Source organism: Eleutherodactylus coqui, chromosome 5, assembly GCF_035609145.1.
Source record: "Eleutherodactylus coqui strain aEleCoq1 chromosome 5, aEleCoq1.hap1, whole genome shotgun sequence".
NCBI lineage: Eukaryota > Metazoa > Chordata > Amphibia > Anura > Eleutherodactylidae > Eleutherodactylus > Eleutherodactylus coqui.
Window position 1 is genome coordinate 34,092,181 of NC_089841.1, and position 19,197 is coordinate 34,111,377.

Sequence of the window (19,197 nt, forward strand, 5' to 3'; positions counted from 1 at the left end):
GCATTGTACAATGCCTACGTGCTGTATCGGGGTGCAGGCCAGAGGGGCACCTTCCTCGAATTTCAGGAAGACGTTATCAAGGCCCTAATATTTGGGGACCAGGAGGTGGAAGAGCCCAGTACTTCTGGAAGCGAGGCCACGAGGATTGTACCAGGGCAGCACTATCCCAGTGAAATTCCATAAACTGGGAAGAAGGGAAAGACCCCAAAAAAGTGCATAGTGTGCTACAAACAAGGGATAAGAAAGGACACCATGTATCATTGCGAAACATGCCCCACACAACCCGGCCTGTGCATAAATAATTGTTTTAAAGACATACCACACATCCCTGAAATTGTAATTTTACTATTGCCCTGACGTTTTACCCTGATGTACTTTGCACAGCTTGTACATAAACCCACATGCCAAGTCCTTCCCTTCTGAGCTCTGCCACATGCCCAAACAGTTTATGTCGCCATATGGGGCATTTCTGCACACAGGAGCAATTGGGTAACGCATCATGGGATACATTTTCTCCTTCTACTCCTGTTAAAAAATATAAATCTAGGCCTAAAGCTAAACATTACTGGAAAAATTTGAATTTTTTGTATTCAACTCAAATTGTTAAAAAAAATTCCTGAAACACCTATGAGTTCAAAACGCTCACTACACCCCTTAATAAATTCCCTGAGGGGTCTAGTTTCCAAAATGGGGTCAATTCTTTGGGGTTTCAAATGTACTGGTGCCTCAGGGACACTGCAAACACTACATGGGGGCTGAAAATTATTCTAACAAAATCTGCATTCAAAAAGCCAAATAGCGCTCCTTCCCTTCTGAGCCCTGCCATGTGCCTGAACAACAGTTTACGCCGACATATGGGGCATTTCCGTGCTCGGACGCAATTGGGTAACGCATCAGGAGGTACCTTTTCTCCTTCTGCCCCTGGTAAAAAATATAAATCTGGGCCTAAATCTACACATTACTGGAAAAATTGGATTTTTTGTTCTCAACTCAAATTGTAAAAAAAATTCCTCAAACACCTGTGGGTTCAAACCGCTCACTACACCCCTTAATAAATTCCCTGAGGGGTCTAGTTTCCAAAATGGGGTCAATTCTTGGGGTTTTTAAATGTACTTGTACCTCGGGGACACTGAAAACACTACATGGGGTCTCAAAATTATTCCAGCAAAATCTGCATTAAAAAAGCCAAATAGCGCTCCTTTTTTTTTTGAGCCCTGCCATGCACCCCAAACAACAGTTTACATCCACATATGGGGCATTTCTAAAACTGCAGAATCCTGGTAATACATCCTGAGTTTTGTTTCTCTGCTAACTCCTGCTGTTTTTATAGAAAAAAATGGTTTTAAATTGAAAATCTGTAGAAAAATTGAATTTTTCTCATTTCTGATGCACTTTTGTCGCCTGATGAGGCCCTTACTTGAAGCTCTGAGAGCTAAAGATATCAAATATTCCTGGCTCTTCCCATTTGGACTGGGAATAAACCCCAGAGGCCAAAAAATCAACATTCGCTCCCCTGAAGACCTACAAAAATGTTGGCAGCTTCTAGAGATGGAGCCGATCGATATCCCTTGCTGGCTCCCACTCCCAGATCTTCCTGCGCTCCCCTTGTTACCCTGTGCTGACGCGGAGCAAGCCTCAGGGAGCTTTAGGTCTCCCAGAGGGAAGAAAAAGAACAACAAAGAAGGAGCACCTAACGATGACACTTGAGAAAGGGAAAAGCGGAGACCTCTTAGGTCGAAGAATTGTGACTTTCTGTAGATGATCCACTCATTTACTATTGTTTGCTTCCTAGTTTGACAAATTGACTTTGGCAACTATTTTTCCTGCATACACTGTTCGTGCAGAGGGGCCTGACCTCATGAGCCAGGCTCAACTTAAAAGTTACTTAGTGTTAATTTCTATTCCTGTTTCATCCTTCAATTGAGGGCTGGGGGGAGGGGGGGCTCTGTTTGGGCGCTTCTTGTACTTATTCCCTGGAAACGGGGTTGTGCGGCTTGCGTCCCCTCAGAGACCCCTCTGGGTTTCTGCGCTTATCACTCCTTCCTCCTCCCTAACTCTGCACGCCCCCCTTATTCTTATTTCCATTCCCTATCACGCCTTCCCTCACTCCACATCCCCTCTACTCCCACCCCCGCAGATACCAAGGTCTTCTAACCAACAACCCTTGAGATGCCGCTGAATTTTTGTGCCTACCGGAGGCTAGATATCTCACTCTCTCTCCTCATTTGAATTCACAGATCTAGGTTCCTGTCCACGGGACCGGTGCCGACATGGCTCCAATAAGTGTCACATCGTTCAACGCTCGGGGTCTAAACTCTCCAGGTAAGAGACATAACGTCGCTCATTTACTTAAAAAAAATGTAAGACCAAAATACTGTTACTACAAGAAGCACACTTTAAAAACGACAGACAATTCCCCCTCTCAGGTCTAGCTTTCCAACAATACTTTCATAACACCCATCCAAGTTCAGCCTCCAAGGGGATAACTATAGTGTTCCACAAGTCAATCCCATTTAAACTTGACACACTATTTCAGGACGAGGATGGTAGAGTACTCTTCCTTAGAGGCTCAATCAACAACACCAAACTGACAATCGCCAATCTCTATGCACCAAACTCAGACCAAGTCCCCTGGCTGATTAAATAACTAGAGATCCCTAAGCAATTCGCCATAGGACACATTATACTGGGGGGGGACCTGAATGTCACCTTGAACCCACTGCTAGATTCTTCAACGGGTCGCTCCCAGGTCTCGCAGATGAAACTAAAAAGACTACATCGCTCGATGCAGGAGCTGGGAGTCCTGGACGCTTAGCGCCTTTTACACCCCTCCTCCAAAGACTTCTCCCAGGTTCACTCTTCTTTCCAAAGGCTTGACTACTTTCTCACCTCTTCCGGTCTGGTAACCTACCTGAAAAAAGTCAGTATCAATTCTATTACTGTCTCAGACCACGCTCCCATTCATATTGACATTAGCCTACCTCAGCTGGCCCCTGGGGAATGGAGATGGCGTCTAAACGACTCCTTGTTGGACTCTCCAGAGGAAAGGTCCAACATAGGAGATCTTCTGGAGGAGTATTTCAAAAATAATTCCGATGGAAGTGTAGGTTTACCCATGGTATGGGAGGCTCACAAGGCCTTTGTGAGAGGTCTGTTGATAGCCCTCGATCGAGGGTGAAAAAGCAAAATCAAAAAGAAATCGATAAATTGCTAACAGAAATAGCAAAGCTAGAATACTTAGCAAAACTCTCACAGACTAAAAATAACCTAGATGAACTATCCTCCCTAAGACATCAACTTAGATGCTGCCTTACAGATAAATTCAAGAAACATATGCACCTTAAACAGGTCTCCTACGCCCACGGCAATTGAGGCAGTAAACTTATGACCTCACTTCTAAGGAAAACTAAGATCAGAAATGCTATCCTCTCAATAAAAACCCAGAAGGGAGCTCTAGTCTCTTCTACCCCAGACATAGCGAGGGAGTTTCGACTCTTCTACTCTCACCTGTACAATCTGAGGGAAACAGAGAATCCCCTGTCTCGACAGAGCACTAGCGACAAAATAGACGCGTTCGTCAGGGGCAGAGAGGGCATAGAAAATTGTCTTAGACTACTTCATGCCGCTAAATACGCCCAAATCCTTAAAATCCCAGTGGCCTTCGTAAGCACAGATGCCGAGAAGGCCTTTGATAGGGTGAACTGGATCTTCATGGAAAGGGTACTGCTCTACTTTAACTTCCCCCCGGCTCTCATCTCAGCTATATTTACTCTATACTCAAACCCACATGCCAGACTAAAAATAAATGACTCTCTCTCACAGCCATTTGATATCCATAATGGGACGCGCCAGGGCTGCCCCCTCTCCCCCACGCTCTTCATTCTCACTATGGAACCCCTCCTTCAATGGGTAAGACAAGACCCGGTCATAAAGGGTCTAAGTGTCTACTCGCGCACACTGTCGGCTGCCGCGTTCACGGATGACATAATGTTTGTAGTTACCAAACCAGAGGAGAGTCTTTCCAGACTTCTCTCACTTTTGCAGGACTTTGGCACTCTCTCGAACTTTAAAATAAATTTCGCCAAATACACGATTCCCAACATCTCAATCCCGGAGGTACGGTGTCCACCGTTGAGATCCAGTTCACCCTTCACATAGTCCGAGACGGCGGTAGACTATCTAGGGATTAAACTCACCAAGAGGACTGAGGATTTATATCTTCACAACTTCCAACCTCTTACCTCCCAAATAAAAACCCTTCTAAAAGCATATGATCTCACGCTCCTCTCTTGGTTTGGGATGAAAAACATTTTGAAATCATACATACTTCCCATAGTCCTCTACAAACTACGTATGATCCCAGTCCACCTGCCTCTATCCTTTTTCAAATTGCTCCGAGCAACTTTCACGGGCTTCGTGTGGAGACAGAAGAGACCTAGACTTGCATATAGCCTAATGACCAGAAGAGTGGAGGGTGGATGGACTTGCCAAGCGTCCAGGATTATTACCAAGCCATCCAACTTGGTTATTGGAAGGACCTAGCACACCCATCCAGAGACCCGCTGCTGCAAGAATTTGTGGTAGCCTCTCACGGCGACTCCCTCCTGGAGGACCTATGGTTTCCAGTGAAGAGCATCTATAGAGCAAAAGGATTTAACCCCCTGCTCAAGGGCCCATGTGAGATCTGGGACAGACTTAAAGAATCACTGGCTCCAACTCCCTCCCCATTGACACCAATCCGAAGCTTATGCAGGTTGTTAGAGATCCGACCAGACCCTGGTTCCTTAAGTCTCTGGAAGCAATTTCGTGGAGGTAGGGTGGGAGACATTCAGACTAAGCCCATAAGACGCCAGAGGACATCCTGACCACACTGGCCCCCAATATTACCCTATCCTTCTTACGACTAGCGCACATCAAAAAAATTGTTAGCGAATTCTTAATTAAATTCAAATCTACCAGGCCTAAGATAAATTTTGAAAACACTCTGGAAGGAGGCAATACTAATTCCAGAAAAATCTCCAATATCCAGAGGAGCTTCTTAGCCCCTCCCCCCTTCCTGACCCTATTCGCCAAGCACACCTTCCTAACCTCCTGGGAAAGGGAATTAAAAATTTCTTTGTGTCAGAACCGGCAACTCTCGGGGCCGCCGTGCCCGCACCACCGGTCCGGCCACCCGGGGTACAGGAGCGCGGCGCAGAGGTACCCCGGTTCTGGTGATCTCCCCGGGCCGCTGTAAGACTGGTCGCCGCCGGGTTGCTAGGGAGGCAGCTGGTGCTTCTAGTCGCTCGACTACCAGGCTGGCTTCCCTAGTAACTGTCTGTGCAGCTAGACTGGGGGCGTGCCCCCAGCACCGCCCTGATTAGCCCTGCTGCTGTCAGGCTCTCCGCCCCAATCAGCTTCTGGGGCGGGAGCGCTGACAGCATTTAAATAGGTGTGTTTTCCTCTCAAGCCTTGCCAGTGTTAGTTTGGTCTTCCAGCTGCACCCGCGTATTCTTTTGACTCCTGTTTGTGACCCCGGCTTTCCTGACCTCTGCTTTTGGACCTTGACTACGTTTTGCCTGACCCCCCTGTACTGCGTACCCTCCTGTTGCCGACCCGGATTGTCTGACCATTCTACCGTTGTTTGTCTTCAGTGTCTGTTTGTCTTCCCGTGTCCCGCTTCCCTAGTGAGGGTAGGGACCGCCGCCCAGTTGTCGCCCTGGGGGTTAGCCCAGGGGGGGCAAGTAGGCAGGGACAGGGGTTGCGGGATATCTCAGGGACCCCCATATCCCGGACACTGTCCTGACAGTAACACTGGCCGAACGAAGGTCAGACCCTTGCATCCGCCCGGCAACTCTGAACCCCTCGATGGAGGCCATGGCAGCTTTAGCGAACCAGGTCCAGTTCCTTACGAACCTTGCCCAGGACCTAACAGCCCGCTTGCAGCGACAGGAACAAGCGGCAGCTGCAGGTCCCATGCAGCCCCCTTCCGCTCCAGGAACAATGACAGAACCTCGAGCCACGCTTCCGGATTGTTTCTCCGGAGAGAGAAGTCAGTTTTTCGCATTTAGAGAGAGCTGCAAGCTCTACTTTGATCTCCGCCCCCACTCCTCTGGTACTGAATACCAGAAAGTGGGAATTGTAATTACCCGCCTGAGGGGAGAGCCCCAAAATTGGGCTTTCTCATTACCTGCTGGCTCTCCCGCCCGACTATCCCTCGACGCCTTTTTTTCCGCCTTGGGTCAAATTTATGACGAACCCGACCGTGCCGGCTACGCAGTCTCCAGGCTTCTGGCCCTGCGCCAGGGTTGCAAGATGGCGGAGGACTACTGTTCCCAATTCCGCCAGCACTGTACAGAATCCGGGTGGAATGATGCCGCCCTAAAAGACCTATTTTTGACCGGTCTGTCTGAGGGTCTTAAGGACCTACTCGTGGCCCACCCGGAGCCAAGAACCCTGGAGCAAGCCATGTCGCTGGCTATTCGGGCTGACCGACGTTTGAGGGCCAGACACGCCGCTCGGACCACTCCACTCCCCACGCCCACTTCTTCTACTGACCCGACTTTTCCACCTCCCACCACCGAGGCCATGGAGCTGGGAGCCATGAACCCCAAGCAACGACGGGAAAATCGCCTGAAGAAGAACCTCTGCTTCTACTGTGGGGAGCCGGGTCACCGCATTGCAACCTGCGCCAAGAAGCCATGGCAGGGAAAACGTCCGCTCCTAGGCAGTTGTCCGGAGGACTGTCTAGGAGCCAAGGTACTCCCTGTGTTGTCCAAAATGTTATTGCCTTGCACCCTAGAATTTCATGCTTTCCACCGTACTGGGCAAGCCTTTGTTGATTCTGGGGCTGCGGCGAATTTCGTTAACTTTAATTTCGTTGCTCAACTGTCCGAGGTTTTTTTACGTTTAGAGACCCCGATTCTGGTTTCAGGAGTGGACTCCACCCCATTGCAAGCAGGGGTGGTTAATCTGGTTACCCCTGAAGTAAGGTTTACCATAGGAGCCTTACACGTGGAAACCTGCACCTTTCTAGTGATGAGAGATTTGTCTGTAGACGTCGTCCTAGGCCTCCCCTGGCTCCGGGAACACAACCCGGTAGTAAATTGGGACACGTTGGAACTGGTAAAGTGGGGTCCCCGCTGTGCCAACCACCTTTGTGCGGTGAAGGTGGGAATCTCCACCTGCGAGGGGACCCCCCTACCAGAATACCTCTCCGAGTTTTCTGACGTGTTCTCCAAACAATTATCCGAAGCTCTGCCCCCTCATAGGGAATGGGACTGTAAAATAGACTTGATTCCTGGGGCCAAACTTCCCAAGGGCCGCATTTATAACGTTACGGTTCCTGAGAGAGAATCCATGAGGGACTATATCCAGGACAGCCTGGCCAAGGGGCACATCCGGCCCTCAGAATCCCCGGTGGGTGCCGGGTTTTTCTTCGTTGAGAAGAAGGATGGGGGTCTCCGGCCCTGTATTGACTATAGAGAGCTAAACAAAATCACAGTCCGAAACCAGTATGCTCTTCCACTCATTCCTGACCTCCTCAACCAGGTCGCTGGTGCCCGATGGTTTTCTAAACTTGATCTCAGGGGAGCATACAACCTCATCCGCATTCGGGAGGGGGATGAGTGGAAAACCGCCTTCAATACGCCCCTCGGGCATTTTGAATACCTAGTTATGCCTTTTGGATTGTGTAACGCCCCCGCCATTTTTCAGGGGTACATGAACTCAGTGTTTCAGGATATCATGGGGGTGTTCGTGGTTGTATATCTAGACGACATTTTGATTTTTTCCTCCGACTTGCCGAGTCACCATACTCACGTTCAGACTGTACTAGCTCGACTCAGACATAACAAGCTGTTTGCTAAACTCGAGAAATGTGTTTTCGGGGTACAAAAGATATCATTTTTGGGGTATATCATCACGCCATGTGACTTCCAGATGGATCCTGAAAAGGTGAAAGCCATCACGGAGTGGGCCCAGCCAGGGTCGTTGAAAGCCCTTCAACGCTTCCTCGGCTTCGCCAACTACTATCGCAAATTCATCAAAGACTTCTCCGTGGTGGCTAAACCTCTAACGGACCTCACCAGAAAGGGGGCAGATGTGAGGACCTGGTCTTCTGAGGCTCTGAGGGCCTTCGATACCCTAAAGGCGGCGTTCTCTTCTGCACCGGTCCTAGTACAACCGGATCTGTCCAGCCCTTTTGTGGTGGAGGTAGATGCCTCTGAGTTTGGTGTGGGAGCGGTACTGTCCCAAGGTCCCTCCACTCTCACCAACCTTAGACCGTGTGCCTATTTTTCTAGGAAGTTTTCTTCCACCGAACGGAACTATGATATAGGCAACCGGGAATTGCTGGCGATTAAGTGGGCTTTCGAAGAGTGGAGGCATTTTTTGGAAGGAGCCCACCACCAGATCACGGTACTCACGGACCATAAAAACCTCACCTATCTAGATTCCGCTAAGAGGTTAAATGCTCGGCAAGCCCGCTGGGCCTTGTTCTTCTCTCGGTTCAATTTTGTTGTTACCTATAGACCCGGTTCTAAGAATGTCAAGGCTGATGCCCTGTCTAGGAGCTTTGGTTCTCCGGAACCTGCCGAGCCGGAGCCTGAGAGCATTCTCTCCCCTGGGGTGGTCCTCGCTGCTGTCTCCTCCGACCTTTCACCTCTCATTCACGCCGCTCAACAATCTGCTCCTGAAGCCCTTCCGGAAGGCAAATTATTTGTCCCGTTATCACTGAGATTGAAAGTGTTAGAGGAGACACATGCTTCAGTCCTAGCTGGACACCCCGGCATCAGGGGTACGCTGGAGTTAGTGTCCAGACTCTATTGGTGGCCGCACATGGCCAAGGAGGTACGGGTATTTGTGTCCGCGTGCCCGGTTTGCGCAAGGGGGAAGAATCTCAGGAGACGTCCTGAGGGTCCTCTTCTTCCCTTGCCCATTCCGTCCAGGCCATGGTCCCATTTGTCCATGGATTTTATTACTGATCTGCCATCCTCGCTGGGGAATACGGTCATCTGGGTAATAGTAGACCGTTTCTCTAAAATGTCACATTTTGTTCCGCTTTGCAAGTTGCCTAACGCCAAACTTCTGTCTGAAATGTTCATCAAGGAGATTGTTCGGTTACATGGGATCCCCGAGGACATGGTGTCAGATAGAGGGGTTCAGTTCGTCGCTCGCTTCTGGCGAGCCTTCTGTAAAAATCTAAACGTAAATTTGTCCTTCTCCTCCGCTTTCCATCCCGAGAGTAACGGACAAACGGAACGAATGAACCAGGAACTTATCCAGTATCTGCGACTGTTTGTCTCTGATAACCAGTATCAGTGGGCCAACTACTTACCTCTCGCCGAATTTGCTATCAACAACCATGTTAACTCGTCGACCCAATTGTCACCTTTTTTTTGTAACTATGGGTTTCATCCCCGGTTCTCGCTTTCCACTCCTGTGGTCTCGAACAATCCGGCCGCCGACATATCCTCTGAGGAACTGTGCACAGTTTGGGCCCAGGTTCGTAAGAACCTTCAGGGTTCCCAAGAGAAACTGCGTAAATACGCAAATAAAAGATGTACCATCTCTGCACCTTTTGTAGTCGGGGAGCAAGTTTTGTTGTCATCCAAGAATCTGAGACTCAAGGTTCCCTCCCTGAAACTTGCTCCTCGGTTCATTGGCCCATTTACTGTTTCTCAGGTTATCAACCCGGTGTCATATAAGTTGGCACTTCCTGACCCCTGGAAGGTCCACAAGGTTTTTCACAAAAGCTTACTTAAGAAGTATGTGACTCCAGTTCTACCCACCCAGAACCCGCCTCCTCCTTCTCTGGTACAGGGGGAACTGGAGTATGAAGTAGAAAGGCTGGTGGATGCCCGACGGGTTAGAGGTGTGCTGCAGTACCTGGTCCACTGGAGAGGATTTGGCCCTGAGGATAGGACGTGGGTCCCTGCCAGGGACGTTCATGCGCCACGCCTAGTCCAGGCATTCCACAGGGCTTTCCCGCTTAAGCCCGCACCTGGCCATGGGGGTCCGGTGTCCCCCCGTAGAAGGGGGGGTACTGTCAGAACCGGCAACTCTCGGGGCCGCCGTGCCCGCACCACCGGTCCGGCCACCCGGGGTACAGGAGCGCGGCGCAGAGGTACCCCGGTTCTGGTGATCTCCCCGGGCCGCTGTAAGACTGGTCGCCGCCGGGTTGCTAGGGAGGCAGCTGGTGCTTCTAGTCGCTCGACTACCAGGCTGGCTTCCCTAGTAACTGTCTGTGCAGCTAGACTGGGGGCGTGCCCCCAGCACCGCCCTGATTAGCCCTGCTGCTGTCAGGCTCTCCGCCCCAATCAGCTTCTGGGGCGGGAGCGCTGACAGCATTTAAATAGGTGTGTTTTCCTCTCAAGCCTTGCCAGTGTTAGTTTGGTCTTCCAGCTGCACCCGCGTATTCTTTTGACTCCTGTTTGTGACCCCGGCTTTCCTGACCTCTGCTTTTGGACCTTGACTACGTTTTGCCTGACCCCCCTGTACTGCGTACCCTCCTGTTGCCGACCCGGATTGTCTGACCATTCTACCGTTGTTTGTCTTCAGTGTCTGTTTGTCTTCCCGTGTCCCGCTTCCCTAGTGAGGGTAGGGACCGCCGCCCAGTTGTCGCCCTGGGGGTTAGCCCAGGGGGGGCAAGTAGGCAGGGACAGGGGTTGCGGGATATCTCAGGGACCCCCATATCCCGGACACTGTCCTGACACTTTGTCTACGGCAGACACCAAACTAATTCTAAAACTGGCATATGGCCTGTCCCCGTGCGTCCTCATGCAAGAAAGCCACTAAAAACTACTAGTAAGGTGGTATAAAAACCCCCAATTGCTTTATGAATATAAATTGGCACCTCACAACAGATGTTGGAGATGTGATGTGGCAATAGGGTCCTTTCTCCACATCTGGTGAGAGTGCCCGAACATCACTTCGTTCTGGAAAGAGATAGAGAAGGACTTAAAGACTCTATCCCCTGGCTTGTTAATTTCACCAGACATGGTCTTCCTGTGGAAACCGACCGCAAACTTTCATCCCTATAGAAACAAACTAATAGTCTTTTTGATAGATGCAGCAAAAGCACTGATCCCCTTGAATTGGCGCCAACAAACCCCACCCTCTCTGTCTCAATGGAGAGAAAAGGTTGATATGATCTGTAATCTCGAGGAGCTGACAAGCTGGTCTAAGGGCACCCACGAGGATTTCATCCTAACCTGGTACCCTGGGAGGGAATTGAGAAAGAAAAATTAGCTCTTAGTGTCGCCATGACGCCAACTTGGGGACGGGCGATACAAATCTCTATTTATGAGAAGACGTTGTTGCTGCGGTTGAGGAGGACCTCGAGCGTTGAACACAGAGAACTTTCCCGCCACGATTGAGACGGCTGTTCTTCAGGGTAAGAGAGAGAGAGTCCTCCGCGAAATCATTGCGTTGGCCGCTATTCCCCACCCCTCCCCATTTCACCCCTTTCTTTCCCCTGTCTTACCTACCCTCCCTATACCCTCCCCAACTCCCACAACTCACATCACATTCCTGCTTCCAATTTACAGATTATGTTACTTCTGGAGTTTAATTGTCTGTACTTTATAAGTCACCAGTTGAAACACACGGTCTAAAGGTACCTCCTTTAAAATACTAACCAGAGCTATGTTACCAGTAGCAAAGAGGTTCCACCCCCCCTTCCCCCCTATGTTATAGCTTGCTCGTAGCTAGACCCTTCGTCTCTAGATTGTCTCCACCAACGTCTCTCTCCCTATGCAATGGAATACATGGAGTTCCTGGGAACTCAAAAAAAAGCATTCTGAGAGACGTGTCTAGTGCGTTAGCTGTATGTTATACGTTAAAGAATAACTTATCTTTTCTATTCTATGTACTTGGAAATTACTATGCATAAATTTAATAAAAATTGATTTATAAAAAAAAGAGTTTCACCCCGCCAAGGACCTCGGCCTTGGCCCACATTTCTGCCCAAGTCAGTGTATTTGTGCCGGATAGGTAAAACACCACGATGGGAAGTCTTTGTGCACCCACAGCATAGGCAGACCCCAGTAACATTTCTATAACAAGAGTATAGGCGGACCCCAGTAACATTTCTGTAGCAAAATTATAGGCGAATCCCTCAGACCATTCAGTAGAAACTGCATAGGCGGACCCCTGCAACATTTCTGTAGCAAGAGTTTAGGCGGACCCGTCAAACCATTCAGTACACAGATAGTTGGACCCCAGTAACATTTCTGTAGCAAGAGTTTAGGCGGACCCGTCAAACCATTCAGTACACAGATAGTTGGACCCCAGTAACATTTCTATAGCAAGAGTATAGACGGACCCCAGTAACATTTTTGTAGCAAAAGTATAGGCAGACCCCAGTAACATTTCTGTAGCAAGAGTACAGGCAGACCCCTGTAACATTTCTGTAGCAAGAGTATAGGCGGACCCCAGTAACATTTCTGTATCAAACGTATAGGCACAGCCCTGTAACATTTCTGTAGCTAGAGTATAGGCAGACCCCAGTAACATTTCTATAGCAAGAGTATAGGTGGACCCCAGTAACATTTCTGTAGCAAAAGAATAGGCGAACCCCTCAAACCATTCAGTAGAAACTGCATAGGCGGACCCCAGTAACATTTCTGTAGCAAGAGTATAGGCGGACCCCAGTAACATTTCTGTAGCAAAAGTATAGGCAGACCCCTGTAACATTTCTATAGCAAGAGTATAGGCGGACCCCAGTAACATTTCTGTAGCAAAAGTATAGGCAAACCCCTGTAACATTTCTATAGCAAGAGTATAGGCGGACCCCAGTAACATTTCTGTAGCAAAAGTATAGGTGAACCCCTCAAACTATTCAGTAGAAACTGCATAGGCGGACCCCAGTAACATTTCTGTAGCAAGAGTATATGCGAACCCCATCACAGATATAGAAAATAAAACTTAATAACTTTTATTAAATAATTCTAAAAACGTGGGCTCACATATAACACTTACAAACATTGAAATAGTACAGAAAAAATAACAAAAAGGTGCTTCAGGATCAACCCTGGTTGGTGATCATGTAGGATAGCACGTCTCCTGTATATTTTGAGGAGATTGCTATAGTTTTCTCAATCACTCACAGGTAAACCTAAGATGTCATAAATAGATATATAGGAGTCTACAGGGTACCGCTAATAAGGATAGATGATGGTACTTTTTTATATGTGATAGTTGGGCCCAAGATTGGATCCCATATTTCACAACGAGATGTGCCCACGTCCTAATGGTGGGTCTTTAATCCTTTAGATCATTATGCGGTGCGTGAGTGGTAGGTAAGTACCCAGTTGTACCACGATCTTGTTTAGCGTATCCGTGGTGCTCAACGAGAAAGCTTTGTATGAGTGACCCGTTGTAACACGATGTTATGTGACACGTCAATAGTGTTAAACAAGATCACGCATCAGTAGTGATGAACAGGAAGGCTCAAACGGCTTGACGCGTTTCCCTATCCTGATGCAGGACAGTTCCTCAGGAGCAATGGTGATTATCACCATAAGTTACTATAAAGTATTTATAAGAAGACAATTGTAAGAGAACAATAGTCACCAGGGTTCAGTAAGTTAATCAGGTCCTTCACTTAAATGGTGGGGCCCAGTTTTGGGTAGTACCACCTGCTTAAAAAAAAATTTTCTCCGTAGATTACGGTTACCACTTCCTTATTTCCATACCCCCAAGTCTCGGTTGGTCACTTATTGCATCGTGGATGTATATAAATTGATGCAAAGTGGTGACCCCCACGGGGTTGCAAAGTATCCTAATCCCCAAGGTCTAGAGGGTTTCGAACTGGGTACTTACCTACCACTCACGCACCGCATAATGATCTAAAGGATTAAAGACCCACCATTAGGACGTGGGCACATCTTGTTGTGAAATATGGGACCCAATCGTGGGCCCAACTATCACATATAAAAAAGTACCATCATCTATCCTTATTAGCGGTACCCTGTAGACTCCTATATATCTATTTATGACGTCTTAGGTTTACCTGTGAGTGATTGAGAAAACTATAGCAATCTCCTCAAAATATACAGGAGACGTGCTATCCTACATGATCACCAACCAGGGTTGATCCTGAAACACCTTTTTGTTATTTTTTCTGTACTATTTCAATGTTTGTAAGTGTTATATGTGAGCCCACGTTTTTAGAATTATTTAATAAAAGTTATTAAGTTTTATTTTCTATATCTGTGAAGGGTCTTCTACATAAATAATATAGATTTCTATACCACTGTGATTTCTCTTACTTCTATATCTATATGGTATGGCTGGTTTCCTTTCGAGGGACCTTACCGCCACCCAGTGGCTGTCAGACGCTGGTGCCGTCTTCTCAGAAGGAGAATTAAGCCATCAATCTCAGAACTACTCTATAGATACATGTTTCAAAGAACTAACCTTACAATATCGCGAGTTTACACGTAATTGGTGGGAGGTACAGGGCCTGCAGAGATATGATGAGCATAAGATCGTCCCAAGAGGCCTAAGAAACCCGATTATACCACCAAGACGAATCAAAAATCCCGAATTCGTAAAAAAGTGGGAAAACGAGTCCACAACATTTTTCTCTAACTGATCAAATTATTATTAGAGGAGGAGAAGTCGACATTAACCATCAATCAGAAAAAACTTAATGACTTATTAGAAAAAGCAAAAACTTTTTCCTCAGACCCAGATTTCCTGACAAAGAAAAAAACCTTACAAAATAACATTGAAAAGCTTACAATACAAATAAAGGAACGTAAGCATACACAATTCAACAGAGATCTACAAGACTTTAGGGAGAATAAAATCTACACGGAGAGAAAACCACGCTCCGAGACAGGCGCTAGCTCCTCCGAGTTTGAACAATCTGATAGTGAGAGAAATAGGACAAGAAGAACCCCTAAACCACCTAGACGGGTACGCCATCCCCAAGAGGTCGCGGGAAAACCACACAATCTGCGGGTTTTTTAGAGCAGCCCATCTCGCAATACTTCCTGCGAGGGAGGAGGGATTATTAAGCCCCAGTATCGGCCCCCAACCAGAACTTAACTCACAATTAGGATCTGATTTGTACACTACAATGACCAATGTGGAAGCATCCACAGACAAACTTCAAGTCATTAATCTATCTGACTACCATCTATCCGGGGAGGAGAAACGAGTCTTGGAGAGGGGGTTGTCCTTCGTCCCCACGACCAAATTCGATCCGTTCGTGTGGGCGAAGGACATCTCCCTCTTCACTCGTAAATTAAGGTGGCGCAAATTCTTCATGACAAAAAATCGCGAACGCGCTAAGGAACTAGGACTGGAGGTCACTGATCTTCCAGGACTAGATATGTTACAACAGCTTGAAGATGAAAACGAGAGACCGGTGGGGATTGGTCCATTTACGGACCTCAAGTCATCCAATAAAAAAAAAACCCTGGCCTGTCCATGTCCTGAATTGGATATCTTCGAGCGACTAGTGACAGAAGATCTAAAAACAATCAAACCTCGAAAAACACACCCCAATCTATCTTAAGCAGAGAGTTCTGCATTACAGAAACTTAAAGCTAACAACCAGCTGGTAATAAAACCTGCTGACAAGGGGGGAAACGTGGTTATCATGAATCGAGACAATTATGTATCTATGTGCCACCAGCTATTAAGAGATACTGCTACATATAAAACACTAAGCTCTGACCCGACGGTACAATTTCAGATGGAACTAAATAGACTCTTACAAACTGCTCTTGAAACAAAATGTATTGGTCAAAAAGAATGGGAGTTCATTAACGCCAAACATCCGGTTGTGGCCACATTCTACGCCCTCCCAAAGGTACATAAGGGAACTAATCCCCTTCACGGGAGGCCAATAGTATCTGGCATCAACAACCTTACACAGAATTTGAGCATTAATACAGACAAAATTCTAAGACCCTTCGTGACATCACTAAGATCACATGTTCAAGATACCATGGATGTCCTCAGAATGATTGAAGGTATTACGGTTGACTCAGAGACCCTCCTCGCTACTCTCGATGTTGAGTCTCTATACAGCTCCATCCCACACGAGGGAGGTGTCAGAGCTACCCGTTTTTTCTTGGAACAAAGGGGATCACATTTCTCTCAGCATAACCATCTCTTATCATTCATCTTGACCCATAACTACTTTTTGTTTGATACTCAGTACTTCCACCAGCTCAGGGGGACGGCGATGGGGACATCTTGTGCCCCATCATATGCCAATCTCTACCTGGGCTGGTGGGAGGAAAAGTACGTATACACAAACTCTGAATGGTCAGACAAGATCATATTATGGCTGCGTTTTATCGATGATATTCTGATCTTTTGGAGAGGCACCGAACCATCTTTTCAGAGTTTCGTTAACACATTGAATACGAATAACCTTAACCTGAAACTGACAGTGGAAATAAACAAAAATTCGGTAGCCTTCCTTGACCTATTGATAACCAAAAAGATGATGGAACAATATCTTCCACACTTCATCGAAAAACGACAGCCACTAACAGCCTTTTACAATGGGACAGCTACCATCCCGTTGCCCTAAAACGGGGCATCCCTAAAGGGCAATTCCTTAGGGTGAGGCGAAACTGTTCCGACAACCGTGATTTCAAACAAAAAAGTATGGGTCTAAAACAAAGATTTCTGGAAAGAGATTATCCCCATGATATCATCAAGAGCGCATACAAATATGCTGAAGAACAACAGAGAAGTGATCTCCTAATCCCTCGACAAAGGGATAATACTCAAATTTCAAGACTCATCGGGACCTTCAATACGGGTACACATCAAGTGAGGAACATCCTAAAACATTACTGGAGCATAATCGCGAATGATCCAGACCTCACGGAAATTTTACCATCCACCCCTATGATAACATTTCGAAGAGGACATAACATTAGAGACCATTTGGTGAAAAGCCACTAAACATCGGACAGAAATGAGAACTGGTTAAATAGCCGAAATCCGTCAGGGACTTTTCCATGCCACGACTGCGCAGCATGCACATTTATTCTAAAAAGCAATACATTTACTAGTGCAAGCACAAATAAAACCTACTCCAACCGTGGCTTTATAAATTGCAAAACACGCAACATTGTGTACATGGCCTCCTGTCCTTGCCCCAGGAACTACGTCGGAAAGACTACCCAAGAGTTCCGGCGTCGTATCCTGGGACATGTTGGCAATATCCGACGTGGGGAATCTACCCTATTAGCGGATCATTTCCGAAATGTTCATCATGGTGAAGATAAGGATCTGAAATTCCAAGGAATCGAAAAGCTACGGACTAATGCAAGACGTGGAAACATCGATAAAAAGCTCCTACAAAAGGAGGCTACTTGGATCTTTAGACTTAACACGGTGAAACCAGAGGGCCTTAATGCAACACTAAATTTCAATTGTTTTCTATAGACTCTGAGAACCTTCGATCTGCTCTCCATCCTGCGAACAACTGATGACTTCAAGGGGGATTCCCTTGAAGGCTCGTATATTTATTAAACCACTTAAGGCATTATCCTATAGCAGTGATGGCAAACCTTTTAGAGACCGAGTGCCCAAATTGCAACCCAACACCCACTTATTTATTGCAAAGTGCCAACACGGTAACGTAACCAGAAGGGCGGTTTCAGAGGCGCGTGAGCGCAAAAGCGCTCGTTCCTGCGCAATCCTATGCAGACGGCCGCGATTTGGCCACGCGAAATATCGCGCAGCAAACAAATTGCGGCATGCTCTATTTCTGTGCGGGGCTCGCAGAAATGTCCCTCACCCGCTGCCGGCTCCGGTCTGCGCATGCGCCGGCTGCCCGGCAAGCCAGCACATCAAACAGCCGGAGCTGCGGGGCGCGGGTGAGTACGCACTGGTCCCTGCAGGCGCTCGGGTCGGATCCCGCGGCGAGAATTCTCGCTGCCAGATCTGACCCGCCCGACTGCAGGCGCCCAAAATACAACATGCTGCGATTTTCCATCCGCGAGCAAAAAGTCGCAATTGATTTTCGCTCGGCGACATGGAAAACTGATTTTCCACAGCATGTCTATGAGCAGTATTTGCATTGCGGAATCCGGAGGCGGACACCCGCTCCGGATTCCGCAATGCCAAAACGCCCGTGTTTATGTGTGTAGTGGTGAACTGAAGTGTTTAGCAGTTATCTTTGCAGTAACTGCTGTTCGCTTCTTACTTTAACCCAGGCAGCAAGGATCTTCTTTTAAACCTCTTCTTTACTGCTGCAGCTCCGCTCTGCTTCTCTCACCACGGGCAGTCACTGAGCGCAGGCTGTTGTCGGCTCTGCATTTGAAATCCCTGCCCTACTTCTGACATGGGAGGTAGAAAGCGCTCCCATTGGGCTGCTGTGCGGAGGGGCGGGGATATGAGGAGCCGACAACAGCCTGCGCGTGCCGGCATCTCCTTCACCTCCGCTGCCGTCTGGGCTTTATTTAAATCTCCCTCTATAGGAGTGACAGGGGAGTAAGGAAGCGCTCCCATTGGCCTGATGTGTTGAGGGGCGGGGGGGGGGGGGGGGGGGGTACGAGGAGCTGCTAGAAGACCGCGCATGCTGGCAATCAAGTTCACTCTGCCGTCAGCGCTGCCCTGCCTTACTTTTTGACAGGGCAGGAAGCTCTCTCTGCAGTGCCGACGGCCGGGTGATATCAGCGAACAGCACGCGTGCCGACAGGAAGAGCTCCGCGTGCCCTCCCCGGCACGTGTGCCATAGGTTCGCCAACACTGTCCTATAGTATTATCTAAGCATAATGAAATCATTTGGCACCGAAAAAGCGTTATCTGACTCACGTTTTATGATTTAAACATTATTGACGTTATCGGACCTACATATGACACTATGTTCTTGAAGGAGTGAAAATGATATGATAGAACCATTAGGGGTTAATTTTGTCTGACCTGAATATAGAAGGGCAACAATGAAGGGATGGTGATAGAACCATCCTTGGGTCAAAAAATTCTTCTCAACTTCTGACCCTTTTGACACTGACAAGATTAAGTCTATAGCGGCTGCTGGATAATGTTTCCTTCAAAACCAAAATGGTTATAAATAACCATTACCTCTCGGTCCCCATTTACTTAACTATAATCCTTACCTGATGAAAACACTTTCAAGTTCACTCATCTATCGCACTAAGTCCGCTGGGATGCGAAGTGATGTTTAACCACGCCCCCCTTCTTTTAGACGGGGTACCTCTATCTGAGGTGTCT